Below are 15,676 nucleotides of genomic sequence, written 5' to 3'. Positions count from 1 at the left end.
GCTGCTGGCTGAAGGCCTCCCCAAGTCACCGCGATCTCTCACAGTTCTTCAATTTAATATCAAGTGGACGCATGGAGCTGTCTAATCCCAGAGAATGAGATACTATTAAGGGCGCGTTGACCTAAATATCACATTTATTTTCAATCTGAACTGATATGTATTATTCATACCCTGGAAATAAGTGAATTCATGATATGAGTAATGTATTTGAAAAACTCTAACACTATAATTATGAGTTTTAATATCTTGTTTCTTCACCATTTTGACTGCCACTTTTGTGCGTGTATTAAATTGCCCTTTAGTCGCAGCACTTCCTGATTAAAATGCCCCTTGAATTAAACTGCTGATTGCCTTGGTGGTTACACTGCGCCTAATCATGAATTTAAAGGGCTGAAGTGGTGGCGCAGCGGTGAGCGTCACTCCCCGGTGAGCCGAGTTCGATTCCCGGCCACGACCAACATCAGTGGCGAGCGTTAACACCTCACCTGGTTATGGGTACCCCCCCACCCTCCCTCACCTCCCCCCACCTTCACTAACCCACGCGGAATGGAAGAGGCCTTTGTTCCGCAGCGACCGACAAAGGGCTGGACATCTTCATGAAGCTAAAGGCGTAGTATTGCAATTGCTGCTCGTGCCACTGCTGACTGAAGGGCCTTTGCGAGAAGCAGCTCTCGAGAGCTCTAGAGAGCTGCTTCTGACGATAGTTGGCCTACTCTTCCACACTGGCCAACTCTTCCACGCTGGTCAACTCTTCCACGCTGGCCAGATGTCTTGGAAGAGGTGGGAGCACCCTCAGTTTACCCCAACCAACGCGTGACCAGCCGAGTATTTACATGCGCTATAAATATATTCTCCTTCAAAAGGCTCACGTTCTCTGTTACGCCAGGTGGTGCCGTGCTCTACTCTCCGCTCACCAGGGGATTCACAGCAGCACAGCTTCAAAGCGTCCCTACCGCTGGCCATTATGAGTCAAGAGACAGAGCGAGACCTAAGCGACCCATGTCAAACGAGGATAACCGACTGCCCTTGGGCAGACCATCGCCTATTTGCCCTGCTTGGAGATTCAGGGGACAGGACGTGGAATTATTTCTTATTCATGTCCTATCTCTCAACCTCCGCCATCACTATTCGATGAGTTGTCAAGATTCAGGATCGCTGCTCGATGCAACCCACCACCACCACCACACGTGACCTGCCGACCACAGACTAACTGTGGTTGTTCCATACCCATTTACGACGCTTGATGCACTGCTGCGTGCAAGGAGGTGGTGATGGGGGCGGTGGGTTTAAGAAACTTGCACCGTTTTAACCGCCACGCTGGTAGATGGAATCAATCCGATGACCTCTAGATTCTGGATTGCGAGCCCAGTGTGCTCGCCTTCACACCACAGTGGCAGCAAACCATGTAAATTATTAATACGTTCAGCTGCACGAGGAGTGATACGAACGTGGTACGTTACACTGCGAGCACTCCAAGCGCGGGGTTGAAGGTAAACATTTGCCTGTTGGCGCTTCTCCGTATCCCTCGCAAGACTTTTGCATGAACGTGTGCGCTGTATTTTTAGCTGCGCGTTGGCTCGACGTTTTCCCTCCCTCGCTCCTGTTCTCTGCCACCCCCTTCACCTCTGCTACCCCGCTCCCCTCCCCTCCACCCCCATCATCTCGTTCACCTCTCCACGTCGCACACTCAATAAATTGTTTTTGGTTCATTCTCTCCCGCTCTCTTCCGCTGTCTTTTGCTCTCTCTCTCACGCTCTCTCGCTCTCTCTCTCACGCTCTCTCACTCTCTCTCTCTCACGCTCGCTCGCTCTCTCTCTCACGCTCTCTCGCTCTCTCTCACGCTCTCTCTGCTGGCCTATTGCTCCGGTACTGCCCTGCTGTTCACCCTCATGTAAATTCTATCATCACCGCCATCAGCTGCTACGATCATTCCGCTGCTGCACGAAGGCCTCCCCCAAGCTGCCACCATCCCTCGTGGTCCTGCGATGCGACAGTCCATCGGAGCACTTGAGCACTAGCCGAGTTGTGTTATTTAATTCAAGGGTCCCCTGTCCCACGCATCTTCACGGTAGCGACTTCATGGGGTCTTGAACCGCGGTCAACCGTGGGATGCAAAACTAACGCCGCGTACAGAACGTAGATGAATCGGGTTTTTTTCTTTCTCCGAATTGCCTCTAACATGGCAACCTTTAGAAAATGTTCACTCTTCAGATGGTTATTTGCGGATGCAGACGTTCAAATAATCGTCCGAAAACATGCCTCTTCCTGCCGTTGCTACGATACGGGGACGATTTGTGAAATGCACCTCGCAAGGCTTACGAGCCCGTCTACCGCGAGCTGTTTGCACTTTTTGAGATGATTGCATCCGCGCACGAGCGAGAAGTTTTAAATCGGAGTAAGAGGAAGAAGCGGTGGCGGGCTTTTGGGGGCGGGGTGGGGGGCAAAGGAACAAACGAGACAATTGCTCTCCCCGCAAGACAACTTGCCTACGTACGTTGCGAAAGACGTTCATCACACATACAAGACCATGTATGGGGTGCTTCAAGAAAAATGTTAACACTTACATGGGACTATCGTTTTTAATGGAAAAATAATGGATAAAACACTGCAACATGATAACAAACGTATGTTGATAGCTTCAAAAAATCAAAGAGACTCCACTTATTCTCCAGAGTCCGGGGGCACATTTCTTGTGGCATTGTCGCAAATTCTCTGAAGTGTTTTTTTGAAGCGCCCTGTTTTTTTTTTTTTTACATTGTCAAAGTGATCGTCCGCACGGAGCCGGGGGCGAACGGCTTCCGCGTGCCCGGCAGAAACGTGCGAAAGGGAAGAGTTGGGGGAAGAGACGCCAAAGGAAAGAGGAGGAGGGGGGGGGGGAGCGACTGGATCCGATCGGAAACGAGTCGACGACAAGGGGAGTGGTCCCTGCGACGCAGTACGACGAGGGCGCGGCGCCGCGAGAAAATGCGCGGAGCTGGTCGTTCACGAGCCTCTCCTACCTGTGCCTCGACTCGGGATAAGGGGTGGGGTGGGCACCGAAGACAATTCTCGGCAGGGCATTGTGTGAGGCGGGGGGGGGTAGCGAATGTCCGATAGACACGCGTGGATAGAGGGGAGCTCGTCGCTCGACCCCCCTATGCAATCGTTGGTGATCATCGACGTGAAAAATTTTCACGTTGCGTTCATTTTGTGTATCGGGAGTAGGACCCGTGGGGTATGTTCGCGTTATCGCGTTGGCAACGTCCCCCCCCACCCCACCCCCCGCATCGCCGGGGACGAGAGGAAACCACTGGTCTGGCGCTGTTGATGTACCCTGTGCCGTCAAGCTCTTCGTAAATGAACACGCCGCAGATTTTAATTTTTTATTTCGTGATGATGCTGATGTCACCGTTCGGCACTCGGGGGGCGGAATGACGAACCCTCACCCCGCAGTTTGGCGTGCGCCTTAAGTAATCCGGAGAACGCTGTAATTCCAGGGCGCTGCACATTTACCCTTGCCAGCCACACGGCCATGAGGCACCAATGTTGCCCCCTCCCCCTGCAGAGTTTCCCAGAGAGGGTGGCCGTGTCCGTGTCCGTGGGCCCAATTTGCCTGGGAGCATCGCACGGAAGAAGGCTGCACAACCAAGGGACCTTTCCAGCACCCCCCCCCCCCCGTGTAAGTAACTAGGCCACTCATAGTGGTCGATGGGTTGGTGACAGCTTAAAATACATTCCGTGATTTTGACTTTCGTGACTGCAGGAATTGATATTCTTTGGGTATTTCGGTGAAGCCACGTAGATAGAAAAAATAATACAAAATGAAATAAAAATTAAAATATAGTAAAATAGCAACAATATCACGACGTTTCGATCACAACACAAGCAAGCTTTAAGTGCATTTTTAATACTCCACTCATGCATTTCAGGCATATTTAAAACAAAATATCAACTAAGTGGCCTTTTGCCGAAAACGAACCTGGGATGTAGGTGTGAGCATAGCGGACGATTAAACCCCTCGTGACTTTCTGCCCCGGGGCCTCCAGGCAACCTGCGGTGCCCCTCTGAGCCACTGGCTGCCGTCACGGGCCCACAGCCGTCCTGACGGCCGCCGCCACCACGCGGTGCGGACCGGGTGAACTCCGTTTTTTTTTTTTTGCGGAATGAGCCCCGATGCCCTGAGCTTCTCCGCAGCCGCCTGGACCCGGCGGCCATGGCAACCGTCTCCGTGGCGACGTGACACGCTCCACGAAGCCCACGCCGGCTGCTCGGCACGAGAAGAGGAGGAGGAGGAAGAGACGAAGGGGCAATTTTTTTTGGGGTTGAAGGGGCACGGCCGACTTGAGCCGCGGTGGAGTCGACGGTGGCAGGGCAATGTTTGAGGGCACGTTTTGAGTGCCGATGTCACCCCTCTGCTGTCGCGAATCGCGATGTTTTGAGATCCCCGCACCTCCGATTGCGGTGGCGAGATATGGTACAATGCTGGGTTTTCTGTGAGTTCTTGGAGAAGAAACTTTGGGCCATGAGCGGTTGACCCCAATAGGGCTTCGGAGCATTAAACGTTGGTGGAAGTTGCAACCTCCCCCCCCATCATCAATTCAATTGCAGGTTGCAATTGATGCTCTGACAGATGCACATACATACAGATATACATACAGATAGATAGACATACATATTTTGTATACACTCATGCACGTATGTACACACACAAATACAACAACAGTTTTGGTTTGCCAATAAGTGGTAGCGATGTTATTAGAGTTCTAGTGCCAGGTTAGGAGCATGCTAAGCCACAGTAGCGAGATGTTTACTACCTCGCCTGGTGTACAGGAGGTCATGGGCTCGATCCCGACCCTGATGCCTGTATATTTGGAGTTTGCATGTTCTTCCCGTGGTCGTGTGGGTTTTTCTCTCGGTCCTCCGGTTTTTCCTTCCACAGTCAGAAACATGCGTTTAGAGTAATTTGGCCGATGGAAATTTTCACATGATAGGCCATTTTTTGCCACGTCGCTTCTCAAAAACAGCTATATCGCTAAATGGGCCTTAGCTGGTCAAATACAAATAGTTTATAGTTATTTTTTTTATTAACACAGTTGGCTATGCACGGTGCGAAAGAAGTTCAACGTACATATGTTTGCGTGGCAAAAAAACGAGCGTGGCGCCGCTGTGCAATGCCGGCCAGGTGTGTTTATTCTGGGTTTGGCTGTGATTTGAAGAAGCCCTTTGGCCAATTGGCTCAGCTGTAGAGCAAGCGGCTCACAAACGGAAGCTCGAGAATTCATTCACTGCCCCTCTGGCGGCGATTAAATGAACACCGCTTTGCAAAGAAGTCCAGCTTCAAGTTTCATTTATTAGGTATAGCCCTGCGAGCCATTCGTCTCTTGAATTGGGTGCAATCGCAACAAACAAAAACAAAAACATGAACAAGAAAACTATCTTAAAGTGACTATGTGCAAACAGAAAATCCAAGAAAAGACAGCAAAATATTGCAGAAAAAGCACCGTACACCAACACTGTGTGCAAAAATCCCAGTGGGATGCAAGTCAAACAACAACAACCACAAGACAACTTAGATGAAGGCTATCAGTCAGTGGCTGTTCGATGGAGAGACTCGACCCTGCCATAGGAACGCTGCATTTCCACCACTGGCTGTGTACGGCTGTGAAACAGAGATTAGCAACGGCTCGATGCTTATTTGAGCAGAAGATCGCTTTGACTTTGTTTTGTTGAGATTATGTGCGTCCCTCAACTGGACACGCTGAAGAATTAAGGAGTTTTGTTTCCCGAGCAAAGCCTCATTGACCTATGCGGCTCTCTGTCCCAAGGGCCACTCGGCCGGCAGACGACGACGGCATTGCAAGTTGTTGTACACGCTTTAACACATTAATCCCAACGATCTCTTAATCAGAAACATTTCCACAATCATCTAGTTCACGCTTGACACCTACGCGTGCGGAAGTGGCACATTTAGGACTTGGCCGTGCAATGAATAGTACAGACGAAATGGGCTAGTATCTGACGTTGCCAGCTCAGGGTTTATTGAGCAAGTATTTTTTTAAACGCATTTCGGTTTTAGCTGCTCCCTCGGCTACGTTCTCGACAAATGAGCGCTGTTGCAATTAAATCGTCAAGCTGCGCCACCATACTTGCCAAGATGCTCATCCTGAGTGCTTTAAATCGGAGATATTAACTCCGTAAATTGGATCCAATTAATGGGAAGAACTGAAAGGCAACTTCTCAATTAAAATATTTGTCATCACCATGAGCAATTGTCAGCATCATCATCATCATTGTCAATCAAGCATGCGAGGATTTAAAATAATCTATTGCCTCGAGTGTCCTGGCTGGGTTTCTATCCACCCCAACGATAGCTCTGCTGCTCTATGAGACCTCCTTTACCAGTGGCAAAATATAGTAGTAGGTTTTTACCCTTTAAACTAGTACAAAACTGACACCTTTATACAAGGCATCATGTTTGCAATAACCGCAACACAAGCAGTCAAAATGCAAACAAAAAGAAACAACTCTGATAATGGTAATGCGCTGTCTCGGGTGTGGACCAATCAACTTCAAGGACAGTGCATATCATTACCATTATCAGAGTTGTTTATTTTTGTTTACATTTTGACTGCTTGTGTTGCGGTTATTGCAAACATGATGCCTTGTATAAAGGTGCCAGTTTTGTACCAGTTTAAAGGGTAAAAACCTACTACTATAGCTCTGCTGCTGTTAGTGCCTGCTACGGACCGCTGCAACTGAAGCTAGCTGGGTAACTGGCTAAATTTATTAGATTTTTCTCTCTGTAGCATATAAACATTGCATTAAAATTTAAACGGTGGAAGAAGTTCGAAAGACGGGGAATGGAGAGTGACACTGAAGCGGTGGCCATAATGAATTCAAAAGATTGACACAGTTCGTTTGAAATTGCTGTAAATGTTCAACTTGTTCTACTTATGTCATTTTTTGTCGCAAGAATAGTCCTCGAATCCTGGAGAATATAAAAAGAACGTCACATTACGTATTATCTTGGAGTTTTATGACGTAAAAAATCGGATTACTTTTTGTGTTCTGAGTAGACGATTGTGAGAAGACTATGAAAATGAAAGCTTTCTCTTATTTACCACTGAAGAGCAATGGGTTCTCTCCTCATCATAATTATTATTCCCATCATCAATCCATCGATATCCTAACCATCATCCGTGTCCTTCATAAATCTGTCAATTTTATTGTGCCATCAACATCAGCATCATCCATTGTCTTTATCATCATCATTCCATCATCCCTAATTTTTGTCGTGATATGTTCTTGATCAAACTAGCATCACCATCGTCATGTATTGTCGTTATCGTCGTCATCATCATCATCATCATCAATATCTCCATCATTGATCAATCATTATCCTAGATGGCCTTGCAAGGGAATATTGCAAGAGCTTTAACACTGCAGCTTGTGGACATCACGTTTGTAATCGATGACGAGAGACGCGAGCCGTACACAGCTGGCGATATCCCCACTCGCAAGTCGATGGTTAAGTGGAGCGTCACGGTGGTGAGATTTTAACCCCCTCGCCTGGTATACAAGAGGGACATGGGTTCGATCCCGACCGTGACGCCTGTATATTTGGAGTTTGCGTGTTTCTCTCCCCGTGGCTGTTTGGATTTTTCTCCGGGTCCTCGGGTTTTCCCCTCCACATTTAGAATCAACGTGTGTTTTAGAGTATCTGGCTGCTTTAAATGTCCACGTGATAAGCCACTTCGTTGAGCCATCATTTGTGGCCCGTCGCTTCTGAAAAAGAGCTGCATATAGCCCAGTGGGCCTTCTCTGGACTTATGATAAGCAACTTCACATTTTAGAAAGTTATACTGAAACGCTCTGCTTATCATGTGTACACAATGCTACTATCAGTATAACACTATGTTGCAATGGTGATCATTCCTATCAGTATATATACAGTTGTCATTTTGTTTTATTATATTGAGTCTCGAGGTTGCTTCTCGGAGTGTTTTGATGATAGTTGTATTATGGACATGGGAGAGCCCCTTTCTCCATCTACCGCTGGATGAAACCCACCCCCACACCACCTCAGTCTTATTTTATCCATACTTCACCACGCTGGTCAGTGCGAGTTGGCGATGGGATGGAGGTAGCGTTTAGAACGATATTGGATTCTTGCAGCAACAGAAATCATTCCGGGGGGGGGGGGGGGGGGAATGAACGATGTCATTCAGTCGCCGAGGAAGCTCCCGGCATGCGGAGCGAAACGTCGGACATCATTGCCGAACAGCGACACGTGGCGCAACCCCGAAAAACGCAGCGGCCAGCAATTGCGAGCGGCGCAAGCAGCGTTGGGCCTCCTGCTTCTCGATGGCAACGCAAGACAGCACAATAACAATGTGCAGACGGACATTACGTGAACACAAGGGTGGGTAGGGTGGGGGGGGGGAACCATCACTCATCACGAAGCGTAAAAGCGGGGGGGGGGGGGGGGGCTTGCGGTCTGCAGAAGCCGGCCGAGAGGATATTTTAAAGCGTGGCCCAATTTCACGGTGGTGGAATTAATCGATACATGCATTAAAATCGCAAGCACGCACTCCATCCTAAAATAAGCCCTGTCTCGCGGGCAGACGCAGCCCCTTCTTCCGAAATTGACCAGCGATGACAAAATGTTGCCTTTAATCGGCTGTCGGGACGATTTGCCGTGAGCGAGCACCAATGAAGGCCGACACGGGCCACGAGCAGTGTTGACGTTTACACTCCGCAGCAGGTAAACAATCGCCTGAAGTTTCGATGTGAAGCTTTCGTGACTGCAGGGATTCATCTTGGTTCTTTCGGTAAAGTCACGTAGAATGGAAATAATAAAAGAATAAAAATAAAACATAAAATAATAAAATAAAATAATCTAATAATATAATATATTTTATTATGTTTTATTTTTATTATTTTATTATTTCCATTCTACGTGACTTTACCGAAAGAACCAAGAAGAATGCCTGAAGCCAAGCTAACCTGTGGGACGGTCCCAAAACCGGTTCAAGTTATTGGTCGCTGATGTTAGTCTTGGAGTGGAATCGAACTCGCCGCGTTTGTAGCGACACCACCCTGCCACTCGCCCACCGTAGACGCGCAACAAAGTTGCGGTGAACAGCAAAAACTAAATGTTTTTCCCTTTCTGAGAAACATGCAAAGTGCGCATTACTTTTTGTTGACCGGAGCCATGTCCGATGAACCACATTCACCGAGATCACACGGGTTATCCCACCACCCGCCCGCCCGCCCACCAAACCCAACCACCCACGTACGTCTCTTGTCTGTCCTTTTGAAAGAAAAAGCAGCCAAATTATTTACCCGGCTGCTTGGCTCGCTCGCTCGCTCTCCGCTTTGAGCCGGCGGGGTTAACGGAGGGACACAGACGGCGGGGGTGGCTAACGCCCCCCCGCGCTCTCTCCAGACGCGCCCCACGCGCCCGTCGGCGGTGATGGACAACAATTCGTGCTTAACCTTCTTGATTCTTTCGGTAAAGCCACGTAGAAGGGAAGTAATAAAATAATAAAAATAAAACATAAATTTTTTTTTATTTTATTACGTTTTATTTTTAAAATATTTTATTTTATTATGTTTTATTTTTATTATTTTATTACTTCCCTTCTACGTGACTTTACCGAAAGAACCAAGAAGATGAATCCCTGCAGTCACGAAAGCTTTAAATCGAAATTCGTGCTTAACCCTTTGCGTGCGCGCAGCTCTTCTTCACCACCCACCCCCCGTTCCTCCTCCCGCGCGCACGTGGAGCCGTGTCGCGTGGCGCCTCTGATGTTAGCCGTGGCATCTCTCCTGTTGCGTGGGGGGGGGGCTGGTGAGGGTTGTTGCCAGCTGAGGCCCCCTCCAACTGATGAAAGACTGAAAACTCAGCACCTCCCCCTCCCTCCCCCAAACATAAAACTCCTCTTATCCGTGGTGATACGGACTAATGTCGCAGGTCTTATTCGAGAATTGCCCGCATATCCGCGGTGGGGGTGGAGGAGGGCGGGGCGGTACCGGTGTGGGCCGGGGGGACAACAGCGGAAAATTGGATCAATCTGATGGACGATTCCTCCTTTCGGTGAAAAATGTGGGCATGAAAGAAAGCACCTCCGCGATGAATTGCGGAGAGAGGGAAGAGGAGGCCCGCTTAAAAGGACGTTTTTGCGACGGCATCCACGGACAACGGGAGTTTCCACGGGTAATTGCGGGTCACGGATAACACGAGTTTTCTTGCAGTCCATGAAGTGACGATGGGCGTCCCCCAGGCCTATTCTTCTACGCAGAGGGCGTGAGAGACTAAAGCGGGATGGCACCGTTACTCATTCTGTTCTCGCGTTTAACATTTGTTTAAAGTCTGTTGTAACATTTACTGTGTCGTGCGCCGCATCCACCCCTTTGCATGCCCCCCACCCACCCCCCACTTTGAAAGACCTCACATTGCAGGGTCTTTTCTCTGTCTTCCAGCCGCTGCTCATGTGTTTCTTGTGATTTTGGCTCCCGTATATATACACCCACCCACATAAAGTGTGATGTTTGAGAAACGTGGCCTAGTTTTATATATATTTAAAGGGACATCGGAGTAAGGTTAACCTATGAGCTCCACAGTTGCCAAAACTTTTACCACATCATTTATACGCTGTCGACTTTTAAACACTTTTTGTCACAAGGCTATTTTCAAAGATAATTATCGTATGGCTTTATAAAAATGTCAAATTTGGATGGAATTTTTCGCTTCAAAAATTTGCAGCCAAAAACTTTGAAATGAGTAGGTTTGGAAAATATTAAACTCGAAACGACTGGGCTTGTCCCGTGACCTCCCGTCAGCGAGCCTTCAGTGACACCCCACGTGACCGCCACGAAGGGGAACCAGCCTGGCACAAACGCTGTCGTCTTGTCGCTGTCACCTCGTGGCGAATGGTGACCTTTTGTAAAGAAAACAAAGTAACACATTTCGCTGTCTGTTGGTCTTTGTTGCTGTGAAATCGTACAACTGACAAATAATGTATTCAATTACAAACTGGTGGTGCAGTGATAATTGGTGTTTTACCCTTTTATCTGGCAACAAAACTGACACCTTTTTTTACAAGGAGTCATGTTTGCATAGACCACAATACCTGCAGTCATAATGCAAAAAAAACATAACTCTGATAATGTATGCACTGTCCTTGAAGTTGATTGGTCCACACCCGAGACAGCTTTCCTTAGAGCCTAGTCTCACATGGTGTTGGACCAGATGACGCCAAAAGGCGCACAACTCAAAGACAATGCACCATCAGAGTATGAGAGCTCGGGATAAGCATTTACACCATTGGAACCTCATTTGCCAGTAAAAAATTGATAATTGTTTTTTTACCCTTTTATCTGGCAACAAAACTGACACCTTTGGTGGTGCAGTGGTTAGCGCACTGCACTGTGCTTCTGTAGCGTTTGTGGCCATGGATAATATCAGTGGCGACTGATTTCGGAACCACTTCTGTCCAAACCTCCCCCCAGCCTTCACCAACCCGCACTGACCATTGTGGTGAAGTATCACCATAGCGTGCAGAGGCATTCATCCTGTATTTGTTTTGTTTGGTTTTGTAACTTTCTTACAAAACCATACGTCATAGGATTGTTACTCAAGCATTGCCTTGCGTGACATTGTAATTTATTTTACCTTTGGGGTTAAAATGTAAACCTGTAAAGAATATCAAATACTTCAAATGCTTATTCAAGCGGGACCATGTTATTCGATTTCAGGCCTTGTCAGTGATATTTTACTGTCTGAATGAGTGAGAGCTGTATTGGAGAATATTCATCTTGGGCTAGCTTAACCGTTAATATCATTCCTCGGCTGCCCGAGTTGTAGTGTCTTGCACGGCTTGTGTGTGGCAGGTGCTCGTGAAGGCTCAGAGACAGGATCACAAATGTAATGAAATGCAACCGCGTTCCATATTAAATTGATATTTCATTTGCATAACTCACCGGCATTGCATCCACGTTCGTTGCTCGTTGTGCCACTACATTTTAATTTTAGCAACGGAACGTGCTGCCGGAAATCTCGTGTTGTTTTACAAGCGGCCGCCTCCCTCCCAGTCTTTGTGCCACGGCCTCTCTTAAAAAAAAGTGGTTGCCTGATCACGGTCTTCCGTCTAGCTCTGTCCGTGAGATTACTCGAGCATTCTGCTATCGATAGTCCTCCCAATTGCAGCCCACTTGTTCAAATTACTAATGCACTTAATTCGCTGTATTCACCCCGGCTTCACGTACCTAGAATTGTCCCAGTCAAAACACATTCATATTCAGTCTCTTAATTTCTCATTAACGTGTCCAAGAAATCAAACTTCCTTTTCTCTAATTAAAACTCAGTAATTTTCTTGTCGTGTACCTGCTATCCGTTTACAATTTTTGACATCCTTCTTGAATACAATAATTTCTGTCGCTTCCAGTTTGCTTTGCAGGGCATTTGTAATTGTCCAGCTTTCACATTCATACAGGACACCATTTGCAATTTTAATTTGGCTCATGCATAAAGCAAGCAATTAAATTATATGTCTGGCTATTTAATTAAAATACTTCCTCGATATAACTTTGCATTCTTACACACAATAATAATAATACTACACAGCAGGACAATATTCATTTAGAGTCTCCTTATAAATCCCACTACTGGATGAAAACCTTCCAATGGCAAGTCGGTCATGGGTTTTATTTGACCATACTTCACCACACAAGGTGGGATTAGGGACCCGGAATTGGATCAGGCATTATCTTAGCAGTGTCCGTAGCCGAGTTCATATCGCGGTGTGCTGACTGCTATGCCGGGCGGTCGTAGCTATCCACGTGTCCTGCAATCCAGCACTGTGGAGGGGGTTTGGTGGACTGCACAACTGTTGCACAACTGCCCTCCCGTGGGCGTCGAGGGGGGTGCCATACCCTGGCTCGCCAGGAGAAGGCGGTACAGCGAGTGGACTAATCGCCATCTGTATGGGGATAGAGCGTTGCTCCCCCCCCCCCCCTCGCCCCTCATCGCGAGCTTGGATTTTCTTGTCCGGTTTCCTCCACGAATGCTTCAAATCATGATTCCTCCCACTTGTATGAACACATCGTAAAATAAAAACCCAATCGAGTGGGATCCTTCTGAAAAAGTAATTTAACTCGTGGATAAATACATTATATATACACGTAAAAATACATTGTTATTAATTATATTATGTCACCAGTCAATCAATCGAAAATTGCACAAATACAATTCAGGTTGATGTTGCATCTAAATACAACTGCATCTCAATATTGGAAATGTATTACAGTCTTAACAGCCAATGAAATATCTTGTCTTATTCCATCCAATATAATCTCCATGAATGCTCATGAGCCCAGGATTTGGTGTGTGTGTGTGTATATATGTAGCAACAACAAAAAAATCCCTTCGAAGATGCGAGCAGGTGAGATTTGAGATTAAAATCATCGGCGCAAGCCTTTGCGGTTGACTGACGGTCTTCCTGCGCTGTCGTTTTTGTGCAAAATTGCGATGGGAATTCTGGGTCAGGTGGCGTGGCGCACGCAAATATTTGTAGGCACCCGTTTCCAAATATATATATATATATAATAAATGCTGCGCTCTTCGTATTCGGTTCTGCCAACAAAATGCACATGCCAAATGATTACTAATCTACAACTCGCATCGTAACAATAGCCTGATTACTAATCTAGTATATTTACAATAACCCCCCCTCAAATCTTTGCACCTGACGAATTAATGAGTTAATGATGACGTTACCCTGCTGCTGCTCTATATAAGAACGGGAGACACATCAGAGCCTAACCATTCTGGCGAATTGCCCGATGATGCTGGATGCAATTATCAGCGAAACGTCGTACTCAAATTGTAAATTGTTGTGGTTTCACGCTTCAACACACCGGTGGGCTAAAGCAGTGAACTAATTTGTCTTTTGTCAACGTGACACTTTTTTACCGATTGGCCGTGTCGGGTGGTGGAGGGTTACGACACATAAATAACGCGATCTAAACCCAAAAACGTTGATTATGAACAAAATGCTGCTGTTGACTTCGATGGGAGCCGCCGTTGTGGAATTTTTACGAAACTGACTGAAAATACTACGGCACGTCACAGAGCTTTTATCTGCATTGCATTTTGGGTTTCACCTTCACGTTAAATTGGAAGTGTCTAGACGTGTTTAGTTACAGCTGCGGTTGTCTTGTGTTGTTACCCTGTGTGTAAACATCATCGCGCCGTACCGTGCGTGGCCAGGAGACCTTGGTTTCATCTGTCCAGGTGCTCATCACTGGCTTGCGCCCAAAGCCCACAAGACAATTTTTGCATGAAGTTTTGTTAAAAAAAAATGTTTTACGGACATCTAAGCCCCTCTAAGGAAATGGTATGTTATTGAAATATTTTATGAAAAAGACATTTCACTCAAAATGTACGCATGTTGAACTGATTTCGCAACCGTACTTAGCAAACCGCGGTAATCAAGCTGGGATGCTGTGACCCCTGGTGTAACGGCGAGGACGCTGGACTTGCAATCCACTTTGATCGACTTCAGCGGCGGTTGGCACAACGGTGCAGGTTTAAAAAAATCCCACTCCCTCTGTCCATCCAGCGGTGTGAATGGGCACACCACAGCGAGTTGATCTGCAGGTCACGTGTCCATCCAGCGGTGTGAATGGGCACACCACAGCGAGTTGATCTGCAGGTCACGTGTCCATCCAGCGGTGTGAATGGGCACACCATAGCGAGTTGATCTGCAGGTCACGTGTCCATCCAGCGGTGTGAATGGGCACACCACAGCGAGTTGATCTGCAGGTCACGTGTCCATCCAGCGGTGTGAATGGGCACACCACAGCGAGTTGATCTGCAGGTCACGTGTCCATCCAGCGGTGTGAATGGGTACACAGCAGCGAGTTGATCTGCAGGTCACGTGTCCATCCAGCGGTGTGAATGGGGACACCACAGCGAGTTGATCTGCAGGTCACGTGTCCATCCAGCGGTGTGAATGGGCACACCACAGCGAGTTGATCTGCAGGTCACGTGTGGAATCGTAGTGGCAAAATACCCTCTCGAGAGGCTCTCCAGAGCTCGCGGGAGTGAAGGCGCGTCTGGCAACAGCGGCATGTGTAAGAAATTGCAGGGCAGCACCTTTGACCGTTTTTAGCACCAGTTTTATCAACACGTTTGCAATTACGTGATGCTCTCAAACGTGTTTCCTTTTTCCAGATAATGAATGGCAAGCGAAAATGTCTCGTGGGGTTTCGTCGGACAGAAGCACAAGCTGCAGCAACCAGCATCAGAAGGTACGTCGTTAATGCTCGCTCACAACCAACCGCAAATCACGCCATGCACAGAAAATTAATGAGCCTAAAAATAGCAACCCTTTTAACGAGTTTCCTCTTCCCGGAAATAATTTGGAAGCCGTGCCCGCACAGTAAAACTATTGTCGGCAGGCATTAGCAAAGAATAGATTACGACGCTGACCCTTTGCTTGTCTGGGCTGTGAATGTTCAGAGCGCATTCCAAGTCTTGACTGTTTCAGAATTCATTCAGTGACATCATTATAGTGGCAAAATGGTCCATACATGCTGTGCTTTCAATGGGGTTTGTATAGTTTTGCTTAACACCTTTTCAAGATTGCACCTGGCCCTTGCAATATCAACAAAGTGCCTGACATTTCCTTCG

The 15,676-nt window shown here is 47.3% G+C and overlaps 1 long non-coding RNA gene across 1 annotated transcript in view; it reads left to right on the top strand.

The window, feature by feature from the left end:
* The window catches only part of LOC133357553 (uncharacterized), a 178,006-nt gene that overhangs the window by 159,405 nt on the left and 2,925 nt on the right, over window positions 1-15,676 (top strand). Inside the window, exon 3 of the long non-coding RNA XR_009756980.1 lies at window positions 15,218-15,294. This is a non-coding gene — a long non-coding RNA (uncharacterized LOC133357553). The remainder of the gene's footprint in view (window positions 1-15,217; window positions 15,295-15,676) is intronic.

Source organism: Lethenteron reissneri, chromosome 7 (assembly GCF_015708825.2).
Source record: "Lethenteron reissneri isolate LAM-NWPU_2019-01 chromosome 7, ASM1570882v1, whole genome shotgun sequence".
Classification (NCBI taxonomy): domain Eukaryota; kingdom Metazoa; phylum Chordata; class Hyperoartia; order Petromyzontiformes; family Petromyzontidae; genus Lethenteron; species Lethenteron reissneri.
Note: the sequence above shows the minus strand (reverse complement) of the source record. Positions and strands in the feature narration are given on the sequence as shown.